Genomic DNA, 17,356 nt, shown 5'->3' with positions numbered 1-17,356 from the left:
GCGGAAACGATTAGTAATAGGAGTTTCCAAAATGGAAACTCCAAATCAGAGTAATACCACCCCTCACAAGTTAGCCACAAAGTATATAAAAGATACTAGATAAACCTAGGGAGCCAAACAGCGGCAACCAAAGAGTTGAATCAAAATGCACTCGTCAGTTAATGTCGGAAGTCCCGATAGTTTGGGTCAGAACTTCCGACGTGTCAGAAGTCCCGATGTTAGGGTCAGAACTTCCGACGTGTCAGAAGTTCCAACAGTTTGGGTCAGAACTTCCAACGCAAACTGTCAGCACTTCCGACCCCTACGGGAAATGAACTACAAGTGCTAAAATGAGCTTTGTGATGCCGATAACTTACAAACCCACTTCCTAGTGGTAAGGTAAGGTGTTGGGTCACTCTCTTGACATTGATAAGCCACCACTCCGTAGATCGAGGCCCAAACCCTAATGAATAGCTAGAGAGAGGAAGACAACCAAATACATGTAATTTCGAGCAAATCACAACAACAACAAGCACGCGGGAGACAAGAATTTATCCCGAGGTTCGGTAGCCCCACAAAGGAGCTCCTACGTCCTCGTTGTTGAGGTGACCACTTAGGTCGGAGTCTTTTCCACCTCCATTCCTCACTCAAGGATACCACAAAGGTCACTTGAGTTTCTTCACTAGAAAACAAGGGTAATACAAACTTCCCAAGGCTCTTCCACAAGATGGAAGCGCTTGGGCGACGCCTAGCCGGCTAGGGGAAAATCCCCAAGAGTAACAAATGCAAATCAAACCGGCTTGACGAAGAAATCAAGTGCTCAAGCTTGCTCAAAGTGTTTTTCTCACTCAATCCACTCTCCAATCACTCAAATCCTTTGGGAATCAAAGTTGGAAGCAAAGGAGTGAAGAGAGGGGAGCCTAGAATGCTTGGGGGCTGTTTTGGCCGAGTGTTCGTTGCAATGAAATGAGTGGGCAACGGTTAGAATGGAGAAGACGGGTATTTATACTCCAAGTGAAAATCTAACCGTTCAGATCTACGTCGGGAGTTCCGACGCAGATCTCGGGACTTCCGACGTATGAAGAAAACACTGTTCACGCGAGGTCAAAAGTCCATGGGTGCAAGTCAGTGTCGGAACTTCCGACAAACGTCGGGACTTCCGACGGTCGGGACTTCCGACGATCATCGGGACTTCCGACGTGCACAGTTGATCAAACAGTCAGCACCACTGATGCCGGGACTCCCGGCCTGGGTCAAGTCAGTGTCAGAACTCCCGACAAACGTTGGGACTTCCGACGGTCGGGACTTCCGACGATCGTCGGGACTTCCGACGGGCACAGACAGCAGGTCAGTAGAACCATCGATGCCGGGACTTCCGGCTTGGGTCGGGACTTCCGACTGTCGGGAGTTCCGACTCACGTCGGGACTTCCGACGTCCACAGTCACCGCGCAGGCTATGACTGGGAGTCAGCACTTCCAGCAAGAGTCATGACTTCCGACTGTCGGGAGTTCCGGCTTACGTCGGGACTTCCGACACCGACAGTCACAGAAAATTATTCTATGTGCTCGTGAAGTGCTAGAGTGTCTCTCTTTGAATTTAATTATTATGCTTGAGCACTCTATCTTCCTCAGACCACCTAAACTTGCATCCCTCTTAATAGTACGGCATACCTATTAACTCAAGATCAAAAGAAAAACGAGATTAAACCTTTTGAGTTGATCTTCTTTAAAATTTATGCCGTGTCTTTCAATCTTCATCAAGTGAGGGTGCCAACATGTCAATATTGATCTTGTCACTTGAGCATAGCCATCTTGAGCACGTGACTTGATTCCATTCATCAAATATGAATAACTCCAAATGCATCAAGCCACTTTAATCAACTTGTCCAATATAGATTTGATCCTCCACATCAATATGATCATCATAGCTTGATTAGTACCTCAACTAAATGCAAATACTTTCTTCTTCACCCTAGCTAGGTTCTTCGGCCGCCAAGCCGTCGCTTGCCCTTCACCCTTGCTTAGTACCTCGAAGCCTTTCCTTGCTATCTTCACCATCTCAAGCCATCAAGTCACATCTTGTGTTGAATCATCCATTCATTTGTATTGTTATCCTTTTTTTTATATTTCAATTTAGCAAGCTTCACTTAAGAGACCATTCCATATGCAATCCCTCATGTCTCATTAATTAATCCTAACGAGCTTGCTTTCACATAGTACATGGAATCCCACAATAGATAAGCCTTTGTATGAGTTTTATTTGCATTGTTGTCTTGTGCTTGAACTAGATTGTTTATACAACAACACATCATTTTGGCTTTTCATTAAGTATCTGTGAGATAACCTATTACCTGTTCACACTTAGCAAACGGGTTAGACCTTTAATCATGTTGTCATTCAATCATCCAAAACCCACTAAAGGGCTAGATGCACTTTCAATCTCCCCCTTTTTGGTGATTGATGACAACTTGATTAAAGCTTACAAAATGATATAAACATTTAAACTTTTGGGTTCAACGATTTATGAGAGGCTCCCCCTTAATATGTGTTTATGATTAGAATTCACAAAATGACCTCAAATGTCAATTGCACATATTAAAACATATAGGAGACTCCCCCTAAATCATTGCATCCGTGGGGTGCATGTGTGTGTGACAAAGTAAAACCGTGATGCATATGACAAGATATATCACACAAGAATAAATATAAAGGCATCACATCAAGTATTTTCATTCTAGCATGTAGAGTCCTTATGAAAATAAATATAACACATGTATGTCACACATAGCACTCATTACACAAATTTCTCAAGTCATATCTCTCCCCTTGTCATAGCTACTCTCCCCTTTCATAACTAGACACAAGGTTGCACTCCTGAAGCTTTAAACATATCCCCTTAAGCTTTAATCATATCTCTCCCCCTTTGTCATCTATCGCCAAAAAGGGTCACACAAAGCACAAAGGGTGCTTAAGGTTTAAACTTTGTACCAATCTCTCCCCCTTTGTATTAAACTCTCCCCCTTTGTCATGGCGTGGGTCATATTACTTGTCACTCCCCTTTTGTCATCTTAAAGAGGTTGTACTTGTCACTTGTTAGCAATTCAAAATAGATCAAGTACATGGGTTTACTAGCTCATGAACAAACTCATACACTAACCACTAGATCATATAATCATTCAGGCAATAGTGGTAGTCTATGAATCTAAAAATTTTCATTTGTAGTGCATGATCCTATAAGCATATACTATATGCACTAACCGCATACTAGTAAGGGATGAAAAATGATCATGCACAATACAATGATACCTTTGCTATGTTGGAGAGGAAGATAGTCATATAGATTTCAATTCATTTCTCCAGTAGCACCATGAAGTCCAATTATAAGCTTGGTGAAGACCAATAGATACCAATTCTTTGAATTCCTATTCTTCACCCATATGAATTGAGAATCACTAATAATCAAGTGCACTTTTCTTGTTGTGGTTGACTTGCTTCTTCTTTGATCATTGCTTGCTTGAGAGAACTAAAAGATGCACCACTTGTAATACCACTTGAAATTTCATGATACCACTTGAAATTTTATGACTTGTTCTCTTTTGGGTGTTGCTTGCTTTTTAGACCAATCTCTTGATTTTCTTCAACCAAGTACCTCAAATGTCCCTTTTAGATTACCACTTAGATTTTAGCCATCCAAGCCTAGAGCGAAGTGACCTCTCTCCAAAGAACCATCCTTGATACTCACTTGAAATAACTTGAAAGAAAATCATTTGATCCACTTGAAAGATTTTGTTTGATTGATCCATATTGTTGGACTTAATTTGATGAATAACTTTAAATCATTCTTTAAGTCCTTTTCTTTCTACTTGTTTAAGTCCTTTTCTTTCTATCAAAAGATCTCCAATTATCACTAGAATTTAAACTCCATCTTCATCTTGATCTTGGTCTTGATCTCTAGCTTGAGTACCAAATGTGTACTAGATACACTCTTCAAATAAATTGTCTTGTACTCATCATTTGTCATGCTTCTATCTCAAACCAAAACCAAAACGTAGGTACCTCAATCACTTATAGATATGATTCTAATTTGCGGACCTTTGAATCTAAGCGACTTTTGATCAATTCGATAATTGTCACTTTCCTGGCAGATTCTGTACTCTTCAAAGAATAAATCATATCTCCCAAAGTACATATCCAAAAACCACGAAATTTGGTGAAGATGTGACACACTAAGTCTTCTAGTAGCTGTAAAAATTTGAGCTTCTTTGGACTTCTATATTGCTACCAGATTTCATATCTTTCCACACAGATACATGCTGAAAACTGCTGCACTATAGCTGACAAGATCTACTCCAAATCCAAAGTATCACTTATCTAAATCTTATGAAATTTGCACAGCAACTAATACCATAAGTGTAGAGCATGCAGACCAAATTTCAAGCCAATACAAATAGATTTGATTACTCAAACATGTCTATGATCACTGCTAGCTCAGATTTTCAATATTGGACAGATTTCAATAATTGAGCCATTTTTCTCCAAATTGAACCAAACTTGAAATCAATTTGTTTGAATACTCTCACAAGACATATGTCCATTCAAACCACTTACTAGAAGAAATCTTATGAACATATCCAATCAAACCAACTTCAAACTTGATTACTTAAGCATTTAATCCATTCAAACATCTCATAGCAAGCAACATATGCATATATATCCAATTCAATTAACTCATATGCACCCAAATAAACTTTGATCAACAAGAGATATACCTTGATAGCTTATGATCATCTTTGCAAGCTTCAACTCCACTTATTTGCATGCCTTCAAATATATCAATAAATTCCCACAACTTGAATATGACACTTGTATGTTGATAGCATATGGACTTCACTCAATTTTGACTTGGCATTGGGATAGAATTGCACTAGGCTTCAATACTTGACTCAACATAAGATGAACAATAATAATTCCATTGAATCAAGTCTCCAATGCCATGGTACCTACAAATGATCATCCACTTTTCGATGGTACCCAAACTAGTTTGGGTCCTCTCATGTTATACGCAACATACTTAGGCATAGCCTTAGTATGAATAGCGGAATTTTTTGCAATACTAACCAATAAGGTACCATAACAAACCTTCCTAGGCATAATATTTGCATCAATTGAAATAGGCTTAGGATTCTCACTTAGGGGACATGAATTAGCCAAGAATTGATTTTATCTTTTTCGAATATTTGGCAAATTTATGATTTTCAAAACTTGAGAGAGATTTTAGAGGGACATAGAGATTTTTATGTACTTGAGAGAACCATGTCACATGTGATCAGGCAAATAATCAACCAAGGGTAGCAATAATCACAATATGACATGACTAGGTCACAAAGACCCAAAAACCATATGATTTTCAAAAATCACATTACCTACACATGCTAGTTAGGGATTTTGAAAACATCTATCCTATATCACACAAATGCACACACTAGCATATAAAGGGCCTTAGATGCACTTACAATGCATGTATGTAAATACATACCTTTGCCTTGAGCCCACAATATCACCACTGAGATAATAAATGGCATGACAACATCATGTTGACCTCACTTGTCAAATAACCATACCATATATGAAATCAACTTTCATCTAAAGGACTACAAATAATGCTAGATAAATTTATTAGTCCACAATGGTGCAAAATAGAAACCGAGCTCCCCCTAAATAAGTACCACAAGTAATTTGAATGACTTTGAACAAGCACTTTATTCTTTTAAGAATTTGGGAGTCAATTTTCTATTTTGACCAACACAAAGTAATTTGCCATATTTAAATTTCGTTGAGACATACTCACAACCCACTTAGGTTTGATAGATCACAAGCTTCTGAGCAAATTAAGGATATATGAAATCATATGGATCAAACCTCAATTGCATTCCAATTAGTGCTCTGGTTCCTGCCATACCAGACACGTCCGGTAGACATACCGGACACGTCCGGCATGTGAAGAACATAAACACTTTTCCTTTCTGCCCTAGCCATACCGGACACGTCCGGTAGGTGCAGGACAGAAACAATTGAAGCGCTGCTTGTAATTCTTCGTTTTAGCTCTAGTACTTCTTGTATGCCTGCATCTGAACAAATGCATTGCTCTACTAGAGAGTCATTAAAAGTATCACATGGCAAACATGATAATTATTAAATGAAACTAATTAGCCACTTCCAATTATTTCACAAATATGCTTATTTGTGAGCCATTGACCACTAAACACAAAGTGGCTATCCTATAAGATTTTTAGGTACTTGTTACCAATGGTAGAGATGAAGTAAACGATATGGTCATTGATTTATCTTTGGGTCAACCTTATATGAGATTATGATAAGAATTGATTGATAGATTGAGTGAATATTTTCAATTTGCTTGCTCAACCACCCCGAAGCTTTCATCTCACCACCAAGTACCTACATTATCAACCTAAGCACATTTTGGTACCCAACTCTTGTTGGGTCCTTTTGAGTTAGTCAACAAGTGCTTAGGCATCCAAATGGCCTTAGTACTAGTTTGTGGTGAACACATCACCTTGCTAGTGCTAACTCCATTTGTGGTCTTCCTAAGCATATCATTATAAACAAATGTGTTCGGCTTAGGAGCATTACCATTTGGGCATTCATAGCTTAGATGCCCCTTTCTTCCACAAGCATAGCATATGCGACCTTTGTTTGCTCTATGCTTGTTTTGCTTGTATGGACATCCATCAACCTTGTGGCCCATCTCATTGCATCCATAGCATCTTCTTGTTGCAACTTGGGCTTCCTTTCTTGCCTCCTTGTACATTGGGCATTTCTTGGTTGGATGCCCCAATTTCTTGCTCATGAGACAAGTGCTTTGTCCATCACTTTTCTTTTGGTTGGCCAACTTGTTTGAGGCCTTTTGTTCGGCCGCTTCACACTTGTTGGCCCAACTCTTGTGTGGACACATGACCCACTCATGTCCATTTAATCCACAACCATAGCATAACCTTTTTCCATGTTTCTTGCTCTTGGTTGTGTTGGCCTTGCTTGAGATGTGATTCTTTTGTTGGGTTTTGGAGGAAGCACGGTTTGAACCCTTCTCAAGCTTCTTCACCATGTTAACACGGTTATCTTGAGAAGGTTGTGCTCTCTCCTTACCCTTCAATCGAATCACATCATTTCTTAGCCTTTCCACTTCTTCCTTAAGCTCTATATTTTCTATAAATTTTTGCTCAATCGAAGATTGGCTTGCTTGAGAAGCACACTCATTAGCACAAGAAATATTCAATTGAGATTGTGTACAAGTGAGTGTGTGAGTGGGAGGTTGAGATGATTTTACCGTTGTAATCACAACCTCATGAGCCACCTCAAGCATGATGCTTGATTCTACTAATTCTTCATGTGAGCACTTGAGATGAACATAGTTTGCTTGTAGCACATTATATTTGCTTGAGAGTTCATCTAATTTTGCCTTGAGCTCAAAGTTTTCCTTCTCTAGTTGTGAAACACTAGAAGAGGATTTAGTAACTAAAGCATGCTCAATTGATAATTTCTCATACCTCTCATTTATGGCCTTTAGCTCTTGCAATTTGGAGATGAGAAACTTTTCTTGATTTTGAAGTGATTGCTCTTGTTTCTCATTCTCTTCCTCTAGCTCATCATTCTTCTCAACTAGCTTCATGAGAATGAGCTTGTCTTTGTTGCTTAGATGATCAAGAGTGTAGCTATCTTCAATTTCAATATCACTCTCTTCTTGATCATCTACTCGTGCTATCTCCTTGGCTTGATCTTTCTTGCTAGCCTTCTTCTTGCTTTTCTTGGCCATGAGACACAAGTGATGAGTATCATGAGATACTGAGGTTGACTCATCACTTGGCCACCACCGGGCTTGAGCCTCTTGCTCCGGCTCAGCGCTCTTGAGGTCTTGTGAGGCTTCTTCGCTGCATGAAGACATAATGGACATATTTTCCATTGACTCGACCTCAAGTGCATCATCGCATTTGGATTTTCCATATAACTCAACGAGTTTGATCCAAATGAGATGAGCACTCTCTGGAGGTGGTTGTCCATTGAATATTGCCTCATCTTGAACCTCTGCACTCAATGTACTCAAAATGATATTAATAGCTTGAGCATTGAGTTGCACGCATATCTCTTCCTCTTTTGATAAATTCTTATAGTTGCTCCAATCAACTATAGGAAGAGGTATGCTTGCAAACACAATATGCTCAACAAGAGGACTAATATCTCTAAAAGCATTGAGTACATGAATTGACCAAGGTAGAAAGTTTGAACCATTATTTTGGAGAAGCACCGGCTCCAACTCGATAGGCGTCGACATCCTTTTCTCATGGCGGTGAAGCTTTAGGTGAGAACCTCGCTCTGATACCAATTGAAAAGACCTAGGATGTCGCCTAGAGGGGGGTAAATAGGCGTTTCTGAAAAATCAACACCTTTAAAAGCGGAAACGATTAGTAATAGGAGTTTCCAAAATGGAAACTCCAAATCAGAGTAATACCACCCCTCATAAGTTAGCCACAAAGTATATAAAAGATACTAGATAAACCTAGGGAGCCAAACAGCGGCAACCAAAGAGTTGAATCAAAATGCACTCGTCAGTTAATGTCGGAAGTCCCGACAGTTTGGGTCAGAACTTCCGACGTGTCAGAAGTCCCGACGTTAGGGTCAGAACTTCCGACGTGTCAGAAGTTCCAACAGTTTGGGTTAGAACTTCCAACGCAAACTGTCAGCACTTCCGACCCCTACGGGAAATGAAATACAAGTGCTAAAATGAGCTTTGTGATGCCGATAACTTACAAACCCACTTCCTAGTGGTAAGGTAAGGTGTTGGGTCACTCTCTTGACGTTGATAAGCCACCACTCCGTAGATCGAGGCCCAAACCCTAATGAATAGCTAGAGAGAGGAAGACAACCAAATACATGTAATTTCGAGCAAATCACAACAACAACAAGCACGCGGGAGACAAGAATTTATCCCGAGGTTCGGTAGCCCCACAAAGGAGCTCCTACGTCCTCGTTGTTGAGGTGACCACTTAGGTCGGAGTCTTTTCCACCTCCTTTCCTCACTCAAGGATACCACAAAGGTCACTTGAGTTTCTTCACTAGAAAACAAGGGTAATACAAACTTCCCAAGGCTCTTCCACAAGATGGAAGCGCTTGGGCGACGCCTAGCCGGCTAGGGGAAAATCCCCAAGAGTAACAAATGCAAATCAAACCGGCTTGACGAAGAAATCAAGTGCTCAAGCTTGCTCAAAGTGTTTTTCTCACTCAATCCACTCTCCAATCACTCAAATCCTTTGGGAATCAAAGTTGGAAGCAAAGGAGTGAAGAGAGGGGAGCCTAGAATGCTTGGGGGCTGTTTTGGCCGAGTGTTCGTTGCAATGAAATGAGTGGGCAACGGTTAGAATGGAGGAGACGGGTATTTATACTCCAAGTGAAAATCTAACCGTTCAGATCTACGTCGGGAGTTCCGACGCAGATCTCGGGACTTCCGACGTATGAAGAAAACACTGTTCACGCGAGGTCAAAAGTCCATGGGTGCAAGTCAGTGTCGGAACTTCCGACAAACGTCGGGACTTCCGACGGTCGGGACTTCCGACGATCATCGGGACTTCCGACGTGCACAGTTGATCAAACAGTCAGCACCACTGATGCCGGGACTCCCGGCCTGGGTCAAGTCAGTGTCGGAACTCCCGACAAACGTTGGGACTTCCGACGGTCGGGACTTCCGACGATCGTCGGGACTTCCGACGGGCACAGACAGCAGGTCAGTAGAACCATCGATGCCGGGACTTCCGGCTTGGGTCGGGACTTCCGACTGTCGGGAGTTCCAACTCACGTCGGGACTTTCGACGTCCACAGTCACCGCGCAGGCTATGACTGGGAGTCAGCACTTCCGGCAAGAGTCATGACTTCCGACTGTCGGGAGTTCCGGCTTACGTTGGGACTTCCGACACCGACAGTCATAGAAAATTATTCTATGTGCTCGTGAAGTGCTATAGTGTCTCTCTTTGAATTTAATTATTATGCTTGAGCACTCTATCTTCCTCAGACCACCTAAACTTGCATCCCTCTTAATAGTACGGCATACCTATTAACTCAAGATCAAAAGAAAAACGAGATTAAACCTTTTGAGTTGATCTTCTTTAAAATTTATGCCGTGTCTTTCAATCTTCATCAAGTGAGGGTGCCAACATGTCAATATTGATCTTGTCACTTGAGCATAGCCATCTTGAGCACGTGACTTGATTCCATTCATCAAATATGAATAACTCCAAATGCATCAAGCCACTTTAATCAACTTGTCCAATATAGATTTGATCCTCCACATCAATATGATCATTATAGCTTGATTAGTACCTCAACTAAATGCAAATACTTTCTTCTTCACCCTAGCTAGGTTCTTCGGCCGCCAAGCCGTCGCTTGCCCTTCACCCTTGCTTAGTACCTCGAAGCCTTTCCTTGCTATCTTCACCATCTCAAGCCATCAAGTCACATCTTGTGTTGAATCATCCATTCATTTGTATTGTTATCCTTTTTTTATATTTCAATTTAGCAAGCTTCACTTAAGAGACCATTCCATATGCAATCCCTCATGTCTCATTAATTAATCCTAATAAGCTTGCTTTCACATAGTACATGGAATCCCACAATAGATAAGCCTTTGTATGAGTTTCATTTGCATTGTTGTCTTGTGCTTGAACTAGATTGTTTATACAACAACACATCATTTTGGCTTTTCATTAAGTATCTGTGAGATAACCTATTACCTGTTCACACTTAGCAAACGGGTTAGACCTTTAATCATGTTGTCATTCAATCATCCAAAACCCACTAAAGGGCTAGATGCACTTTCACTTCTTTTCTCTCCTCTCAAGGTACCCTAATCACGGACCTCGTCCGATCTACATGGTCAATGCATGATTTTGAAATTCCTTTGGTCAATATGCTGCATTGGTGATATAGAAGCAATGCCCAAAGTTTAGAATTGATCCGTGATGGTTTGAATCAAGGAACCCTAGTTAGGGTTGCTGGTCGCCCATACCGGATGTGTCCGGTATGCTACCGGACGTGTCCGGTATGGCCCAGCAGAGCAGACCCTCTACTTTCCTTTGATTCAATCCAGTCTTAGAATTGTATATTAGGCATAGTTTCTTCTGTATCTACGTTTTGCAAAGCTTGTGATAGTGGTGTGTCGAGGTGATTGTAAAACCATAGATAAAAGATTCTATGTCTAATCGCAATTTGTGAATAAACTATGGGCATGTATCTAAAATTCTATGGAAATCTTTGGATACAGGACAGCAGCCATGAGTGGACGACAGGAGCCGAGGTCCAAGCACAGGCATGATCCAGCACTTGAGAAGTACAAGAAGGCGAGACAGGATATGCATCCTGGATTCAAGCCAACCAGCAGGAGGTCTACCAGGGCTGCCTCTAGTGCAGCAGCTCAGTATGCAGAGGGGTCCAGGAGCTCTTCTTCTGACACAGACACTGATGAGTTTAGAGTGGAGTCTAGAGAAAAAAGAAAGAGGAAGAGCACTGACAGAGGATCAGATGGTGACAGCTCAGATGAGGAGCAAGAGATTGAGGAGGAGTTAGTTCCTCTAGCTCAGCACCAGCCTAGTCAGGGGATGCATTATGGTCTTCTTGAGACACGTCTGCCCAATGTGCCCTCCTATGTTCCTAGGGTTGACTACAGGGGAAAGGGTATGACTAGGAGAGCTAGAGATGAGCAAAGGGTTGATCTGAGAGGGTTACCTAAGGTTCAGTATGATCACCGCTTCCAGACAGCCTTTCACCTGGATTTCTACTCCAGTGTGATTCTCACCAGGAACCCAGTGATTGCCAAGTCTCAGTGGATTGACTGGCAATATATTAGAGAGTTGCAGAAGGCCTCAGTTGATCATGCCATTGTCGTCTGCCAGAGCATAGGAGTTTATGAGATCATGGAGTTCTAGCATGACTAGAACACAGAGGTAGTAGCTCAGTTCTATGCTACTCTGTTTGTTGAGGAGGATGAGAGGTGGATGCACTGGATGCTTGAGGGCCAGTGGTATAGTGTTGACTATGATGTTTTTGCCGCCCACCTTGGCTTCTCAGAGGATGATCTCCAGAGGGACAGGATCCACACCGAGCAGGTGTTACCTCCTGAGCAGCTCGCATATATGTATCCTCCTGGTGGTGAGAGAGGAGCAGTGGGGAAGGTTCTAGGTCTTCACCCTACTGGATAGGATGTTCAGGAAGAATATTGACTGCAAGGGTGGAGACAAGGGCAACATTGCTAATTACTCTAGGAACCTACTCCACAGGATGGCACCTGATGCTCGGCCCTTCAGCGTGTTTGATTTTATTTGGTCCGAGATCAGGAGTGTTGGAGAGAGGCCCCTCAAGGGCTATGGTTTTGCTCCTTATATTATGCATATGATTGAGCAGGTGACAGGGCACACATTCGAGTATGATAAGATTCACAAGGCCCTGAAGATTATTGCAGATCTGCCTAAGACAGGGTTACCTCCAGCAGGACCAGGAGGAGTAGCAGCAGCACCAGAGGCAGATGCACCTGGGAGTGGTGCACCAGCAGGAGCTTCACCTTCACCTCATGCTCCTTCACATTCTACTTCACGCCATGGTAGTCCTCCCTCGCCTATCCGCAGGCTTTTCAGCTCTATATTTGGGATGTGCCGAGACATCCAGACCAGGCAGCAGAAGGAGAGGGAGGCTAGGAGGAAGGATACTCGGACTTTGAAGCAAATTGCTTCTAGGCTTGAGCTTGATCCTCCTAGGTCTCCACTATCAGATGAGGCAGCTAGTGAGCAGGAGACTGAGGAGCAGTAGCAGGCCAAATATGACATAGAGTATGCTGAGTTCCTTCAGAGATAGTAGTAGCAGGCACCTGAGCACCCTGACACTCTACCACTTCAAGCTCATGTGCCTACTCACTCTCAGCCACATCCTAGTACTGCAGACGACTATGCTATAGATTGGTGGAGTGACCTGACAGGTGGTGGCGGCTACTACGGCTCTGGTGGCTATGACCCATCTGGTGCAGGTGGTTCTCGTCCAGCTGGTGTTACCCGCTCTGATGACGAAGATGCTGGGAGAGATGATGATGATGATGATGAGTGATCTTAGCTTTCCATAACAGCTTGTAGCCCCTTTGTCCTTAGTATGTCTTTGTTGGACCTTTGTGGTGATAGATGACAAAGGGGGAGAGATGATTAAAGCTTCAGGATAGTTTCATTTGCTTATCTTTGTACCTGAAGATATGTACTGCACGCTGTAGTTTGTTTTTGAGCTTCATTGATGTATCTTGGATATGAGATAGATTATATCTTGTGAGAGATGAGACTTATGCTTTATCTATGTATCTCTTGAGACATGATCTTTATCTATATATCAGTGGTTTCTGGACTTGAGAAAATTTGTAATGAGTGCTATGTGTGAATTACATGTGTCATATTTATTTTCATAAGGACTATGCATGCTAGAATGAAAATATTTGATGTGATGCCTTTATATTTATTCTTGTGTGATATATCTTGTCATATGCATCACGGTTTCTCTTTGTCACACACACATGCACCCCACAGATGCAATGATTTAGGGGGAGTCTCCTATATGTTTTAGTATGTGCAATTGACATTTGAGGTCATTTTGTGAATTTTAATCATAAGCACATATTAAGGGGGAGCCTCTCATAAATCATTGAACCCAAAAGTTTAAATGTTTATATCATTTTATAAGCTTTAATCAAGTTGTCATCAATCACCAAAAAGAGGGAGATTGAAAGTGCATCTAGCCCTTTAGTGGGTTTTGGATGATTGAATGACAATGTGATTAAAGGACTAACCCGTTTGCTAAGTGTGGACAGGTAATAGGTTATCTCACAGGTACTTAATGAAAGCCAAAATGATGTGTTGTTGTATAAACAATCTAGTTCAAGCACAAGATAACAATGCAAATGGAATTCATGTGAAGGCTTATTCATTGTGGGATTTCCATGTACTATGTGAAAGCAAGCTCATGATTATTAGTTAATGAGACATGAGGGATTGCATATGGAATGGTCTCATATTTGAAGCTTGCTAAATTAAAATGAAAAAGATAACAATACATATAAATGTATGATTCAACACAAGATGTGACTTGATGGCTTAAGATGGTGAAGATAGCAAGGAAAGGCTTCGAGGTACTAAGCAAGGGTGAAGGGCAAGCGACGGCTTGGCGGCCGAAGAACCTAGCTAGGGTGAAGAAGAAAGTACTTGTATTTAGTTGAGGTACTAATCAAGCTAAGATGGTCATATTGATGTGAAGGATCAAATCTATAATGAAGTATTTGATGGAAGTGACTTGATACATTTGGGATTATTCAAATTTGATGAATGGAATCAAGTCACATGCTCAAGATGGCTATGCTCAAGTGAAAAGATCAACATCAACATGTTAGCACCCTTACTTGATGAAGATTGGAAGGGACGGCATCAATTCAAAAGAAATCAACTCAAGTGGTATAAATTCATTTTTCCTTTGATCTTGAGTTTAATAGGTATGCCGTACTATTAAGAGGGATGCATCATGTTGATAGATAATGTTTCATAAGTGCTCAAGCCAACCCATGTGAGTTTTGAGTATTTGAGCGACAAAAGAGCTAACTGATTTCTTGCTGGTCTGGGACGTGTCCGGTATTCATACCGGACGTGTCCGGTATTTGTCCAGCAGCTGTAAAATTGTTGTTCTCGGGTTGGTTTGTTGGGAGTTCCGATGTAGGTCGGGAGTTCCGACGGTTAGGAGTCCTAGCATGGGTCGGGAGTTCCGACGTCTCGCACTTCAACTGACTTGGAGGGTTCACTGTCCTGGTCATACCGGACGTGTCCGGTATGAATGACCAGAGGCCAACGGCTAGTTTTCAAAAGTATTGAGGGTCGAGAGTTCCGACATAAGTCAGGAGTTCCGATGGTCGGGAGTTCCGGCCTACGTCGGGAGTTCCGACACCTCACTAAGTTCAACTCAGTTATATGGTTTTCAAAATTGCTGAGCGTCGGGAGTTCTGGCACCTCACAACTTCACTGTAACTTAGTTACCGTTGGGATAGTACAAGTCATACCGGACGTGTCTGGTATTGCAACGGCTATAAAACGGCTAGTTTTCCAAGGGGGCTATAAATACCCCCAAGCCTCCACCTTTGGAGGCTACGGATTCTATTGAGATAGACACATGTTTTTGAGCCTTGCCAACTCTCCTAAACCCTCTCTTAGTGAGTGTGTGATTCAAATTGCAAAATCAATTTGTGGGTTAAGAGAGAATTTGAAAAAAAGAGCAAGCCACCACTTGAGCACGTGTGCATATTATCAATCTCATGATTCACATTTGTTACTCTTGGACTCTTCGGTCCTAGACGGCTAGGCGTCGCCGGAGAGCAACCGAGAGATTGTGGTTGCTTCGGAAAGTTTGTAACGGTCGATTCCGCCGCCTCGGAATCATTTAGTGGAAGGAGGAAAAGGAGTTGGAAAAGACTTCGGCTAGAGTGACCTTCGTGGTACCCTCTAGGGCTGACCTTCGCTGGGTCGCCCGCAGCCCCCTCAACGGAGAGTAGGACTCGAACGAGTCCGAACTTCGGTAAAACAAATATCGTGTCTCAATTCATATTTCATTTGATATTTGTGTTGCTCTAGCTATTCTGCAGGTTCTCTGTGTATATTACTATCTCTAATAGGTTCCTGCAGTTTGGATTGAAGATAGAAATTAAAAGGAGCAAGTTCGGGGCTGTTCCACTGAAGTCGTGAATACCGGACACGTCCGGTATACATACCGGACACGTCCGGTATTAGCCCCTGCGCCAAACTGAATTGTATTGTGTTCTAACTCTTTGGTTGCAGGTGTTTGGCTCCTAGATTCATTTAGTATCTTTTATATACTCTGTGGCTAACTTGTGAGGGGTGGTACTACTCTTTATTTGGAGTTTCCATTTTGGAAACTCCCTTTACTAATCGTTTTCGCTTTTAAAGGTGTTAATTTTCAGAAACGTCTATTCACCCCCCCCCCCTCTCGGTGGCATCCTAGGTCCTTTCAATACGACATCAGGATCGACTGGGCCTCGGTCAGACATCCACAAACCACCGATTAGGTCGAGCGCGCCAATGGCATGGTCCTCCAAGGACTTAAGTCACGCATCTTCGATAGACTCAATAAATACGTCGGACGATGGGTGACAGAGGTCCCAGCAATCCTCTGGAGCCTAAGAACGACCCCGAACCGATCCACAGGGTTCACGCCTTTCTTCCTGGCTTACGGAGCTGAGGCAGTGCTGCCCTCCGACCTCGACCACGGCGCCCCAAGAGTGAAGGCTTTCAACTGCGACCAAGCCGTGGAGGCTCAGCAAGACGCAGTCGACCTGCTCGAGGAAGCCCGTGAGACGACTGTCATCCGCTCTGCTCGCTATCAGCAAACTCTCCGTAGGTACCATAAAAAAAAGATCAGGGGGAGAATCCTCGAAGTCGGTGACCTCGTACTCCGGAGGACCCAATCGACAAAGGAAAAATACAAACTCTCTCCATCATGGGAAGGACCCTATACGGTGACTGAAGTAATCCGACCGAGCACCTATCGACTAGAGGACGACAACGGCAACGCTCTCACCAACACTTGGAACATCGAACAGCTACGTCGTTTTCCCCCTAAAAATTTGTATTACCGCTTTTTTAGTCAACACTTACTCCTAAAAAGCACCCCAGCCCAAATAGTTTCAGCCCTGGCCGCTCAGGGGCTACATAAGGGCATAATACCGAATATTACCTCATAATACCGAATATTACCTCTGTTTTTATTGACACGTGGTAAACAAATTTATCCCCGAATGGAAGCACATTTCCTTTCCTTTAACTGTCCTACGTAACTTTGTTCTCACTCCTAACCGAACGCACCCCGCCATGACCTATGGCTATGAGCAGCCGAGCCCCACGGGCCATGCCCAAGCTCTTAAAAAAGTTGTAGCCTACGGAACTAACGAGCAGGTGCGAAAAAGAGACGACAAAAACAATAGCTATGCCAGGATAAAAACAAGGAATGGATAGTGATTCTATCACAGAGAACAGGACTGATGTGTTCATTAATACAAAAACTGTTCACACAGGGGCTCACCCACGAATGACGAGCGCGGGTCCCGATCGGACATTTCTGACTTAAGCTCTCTGAACCCCATCACTCAAGACATCAAGGCAAGCATGTGTTCATTAATACAAAAACTGTTCAGGGGCTCACCCACGAACGACGAGCGCGGGCCCTGGTCGAATATTTCCGACTAAAGCTCTCCGAATCCCATCACTCAAGCCATCAAGGTGAGCACTACCAA

This window comes from Miscanthus floridulus, chromosome 16 (assembly GCF_019320115.1).
Source record: "Miscanthus floridulus cultivar M001 chromosome 16, ASM1932011v1, whole genome shotgun sequence".
NCBI lineage: Eukaryota > Viridiplantae > Streptophyta > Magnoliopsida > Poales > Poaceae > Miscanthus > Miscanthus floridulus.
This window is presented reverse-complemented; position numbering follows the sequence as displayed.